Source organism: Mirounga angustirostris, unplaced genomic scaffold (assembly GCF_029215605.1).
Source record: "Mirounga angustirostris isolate CCGP_5_RB_7025 unplaced genomic scaffold, mMirAng1.0.hap1 SCAF_5, whole genome shotgun sequence".
Classification (NCBI taxonomy): Eukaryota; Metazoa; Chordata; class Mammalia; order Carnivora; family Phocidae; genus Mirounga; species Mirounga angustirostris.
In genome coordinates this window covers 175,651,524-175,655,306 of record NW_026991713.1, presented here as the reverse complement: position 1 = coordinate 175,655,306, position 3,783 = coordinate 175,651,524, and positions in this window count along the sequence as shown.

Sequence of the window (3,783 nt, the reverse complement as noted above, 5' to 3'; positions counted from 1 at the left end):
CGAAGGGCCTAAGACTAGCCTTCTTCTGAGACAGGAGACGAGATTCTTCCAGAAAATTCGGAACCTGAAACTCTGAAGGAAATACCCCACGCTGTACCACTTTTCGAAGATAACTTCTGTTCATTAGGCCAAAAATGGGTTGAAATTTCTTCCCTTACCTCTGCGTTTTCTGTTTCCGGTGCGTTGAGCATTTACTAGGCCTACGCTTTGTACCAAGTTCTGGAGATGACGTTCTGTCAGCAGACCAGTAAGGTGCCAATATTTTGGTGTATTTTCTGTCAGTTTTGTTTTTTGTTTGTTTTTTGTTTTTTTAAGTGGGCTCCATGCCTACCCTGGGGCTTGAACTCACAACCCTGAGATCAGGAGTCACATGCTGCACGGACTGAGCCAGCCAGATGTCCCTCTTGGTTGTTTCTTACTTTTTTTTATTATTATTATTATTTTTAAAGATTTTATTTATTTATTTATTTATTTATTTATTTATTTTTTAAGATTTTTATTTATTTATTCATGAGAGACAGAGAGAGAGAGAGGCAGAGGGAGAAGCAGGCTCCCAAGGAGCAGGGAGCCCGATGCGGGACTCGATCCCAGCACCCTGAGATCATGACCTGAGCCGAAGGCAGACGCTTAACCATCTGAGCCACCCAGGCGCCCAAGATTTTATTTATTTATTTGAGAGAGAGAGAGAGCACATGAGAGGGAGGAGGGTCAGAGGGAGAAGCAGGCTCCTCGCCGAGCAGGGAGCCCGATGCGGGACTCGATCCCAGGACCCTGGGATCATGACCTGAGCCGAAGGCAGGCGCTTGACTGAGCCACCCAGGCGCCCTAGGGGTGAGCGCTTTTAAAGCTTTGATACCTGTTGCTGCATTGCCCTCCTGTAAGGTAGTAACCAGTTTCCACTCCCATCAGCTCTGAGAGTAGACCCTCCCGGGGAGCTGATTTCCAGTGACGTTTTCATCTTGTAGTTGTTCTTTTCCTGGGATTTGCTCCGTTGCTCAGTACTGTTAACAGTGTTCTGAAATCAGACGTTCTCTACACGGGTTTTGTTTTGTTTTTAAAGCATCTTTGTCCTGCAGTTATTTTAAAATAAACATGTTCCCAGGGCAAAGGACATCTCCTTTTTGCTCTGTTCATAAAGATCTCCCTCGAAGAGGAGTTGAAAGGTCAAGGATAATAGAGCCACAGTGTCCCCTTTGCTGATAAAAATTTCCAGTGAATCGGGGCACCTGGGTGGCATGGTCGGTTGAGCATCGGCCTTCAGCTCAGGTCATGGTCCCAGGGTCCTGGGATCGAGCCCCACATCGGGCTTCCTGCTCAACAGAGTCTGCTTTTCCCTCTCCTTCTCCCTCCGCGCCCACCCCCGCTCGTGCTCCCTCTCTCTCTCGCTCGCTCTACTCTCTCTCAAATAAATAAATAAAATCTTTAAAAAAAATTTCCAGTGAATCTATGACAAACCTACACGACTCAGTATAATTACCTTCATGTTTCTAGACCAGGAGCAAATAAAAGGGTGGGGCCTCAGGTCAATAATTCAATGGAACAAACGTTTGAGTATGGCTGTTGCCTAATGGACTGATAGTAAATGAACCAGATAGGGACATAGTTGCCAGGATACCAGGCCCACTGTTCTCAGTGCTGTAAGTGGGGTACAAATATAGTGCCAATCAGGGAGCAAGAACTCTACTCACACTAATTTAAAAAGTCTTTTATCAAGAAGATGAGAATGGAAACTTGGCAGTGGGTGGGATTTTTGATGGGTCTTGATGGAATGAGAAGAAAAGAGTTTTGCACGGGGAGAACAAAGTCCTGGGAGTTAGAGGCTCCGGGCCATCCTCAGATGTGACCCAGAGGGAGCTACACCTTTGAGCTGCTCCAGGTCTAGAAGCCAAAGAGATAATCATAGGCTGCCTTGAGTATGGACTTTATCCTCATAGGACATGTGTTTTTGAGCCAACACACGACACAACCCACATTCAGATCATCATTTCTCTAGATTGGTAAAGTGAAAGTCCACTGTCCAAGAGATTTGACCGTGACTATACAGTAACAAAAGGTACAACTCACATATGAAAATAAACTGATTCGAAACTGAGTTTCAGGGGGCACCTGGCTGGCTCGGTCAGTAGAGCGTTCAACTCTTGATCTCAAGGTCATGAGTTCAAACCCCACGTTGGACATGAAGCCTATTTTTAAAAAAACAAATGAATAAATAAAAACTGAGTTTGTTTAACACTCAGTTTAAAACTTCTTCAAGTTTGACCTTGAGTGTCTATTTATAATGTTCTCCATGGCAACAAATGGGCCAGAAAAGCTAAAATTAAAACTAAATAAGCAAATATTAGACCATGTGTGTTTCTGCATGTGCTACATGGTTATTTCTCAAGTGGCCAGTATGTATGCAATTATGAAAATTAATAAGGGAAGCCTCATTGAAGTGGCCTCAAGATGCTAGCAGGGGAGGCTGGTAGGGGGAGCCCTATCACTCAATGTCAATAACAGGAAAAATTGTCAACTACAGACACCTAACAGAAGAATCTCAACAGAAAAGAATCAGTCCTAAAGGGTCCCAACAGGGAAAGGTGTACATTGCATCTCCTACAAGAAATCAACGGCCCCTGCAACTCAGCCAATGGAAAACCATCATCACCCTGAACTCTTGCTTCTTTCCAATGGACTTTAACTCCAAACAACCCCTTCCAACTTCCTCCTTCTTCTCCATAAAATAATGTTCCTCTCCTTCATGTATTGGACAGTCCTGTGGTTTGCTGTAGCCTGTGTGTCCTCAATTGCAATTCTCTGCTGTTCCCAAATAAATCCATTTTTACTGGTAAAATAACTGGCAGTTTTATTGTGAGTGTGTGTGTTTTAAAAATTTCATTTTTAAGTAATCTCCACACCCAATGTGGGGTTCAAACTCACAACCCTGAGCTCAAGAATCACATAATCTACCAACTGAGCCAGCCAGGTGTCCCCTGGCCATTTCATTTTTAAGGTTAACACAATCATATCTCCTACAGAGGTCCTTCATTCAAGGTCAATCAGTTATTCTGTTGTGAAATGAGCAAAACAGATCCCTACCATCAGGAAACCTACTTTCTAGTTGGGGAGATGCTTACATAAGCAAATGAACATCTTATTCATTTCCAGATTAACATGATGGATTAATTACAAGAATCTAATTTAATTTTGACCCAAAACCCCACTAGAACTTCAGAAAAGAGATTAAAAAAAAAAAAAAAGACATAATCCTAGAACAGTGTGAAGAAGAAAAGAGATGTCAGAAGTAGGGATGAGGGGACAGACTGGTTATAACTGATTTAGTCACTTAGACCAGCAGTGGGAAAATTGATGGACATCAGATTTACACCAGAGGATCATCAAAGTGCTAGGAACTGGGGTGGAGGGAGAGTAGGGTGGAGGAGATGGCCTGAAAGTTGATAAACAGAGGTGGACAGACAGTCTCCACTGCCTCCAATCTTGCACTAGGCAAGGTAGCCACCTTCTCTTCCCCTACAAAAGACCGTAGGCTCCTCTGCAGGGTGTATAAACTGAGGGTATTTGGATGGGGTTGGGGGGGGTGGGGAGTGAGGCAGGGGGAGTCCAGGCACAGGGCCTGGAAAACAAAACAGAAAGGGATTTGGTAGCCTGGGCTGAATCTCTAACCCCCTCCTTCATGGCTCCTGCAGGCAGTTTACTTCAGAGTTGGGGGGTTGGAGAGTGGAGGGCTCTTCTCTGAGCAACCTTCCTGCCCAGGAGGATTAAAAGATATTTGAGGAGGGGCGC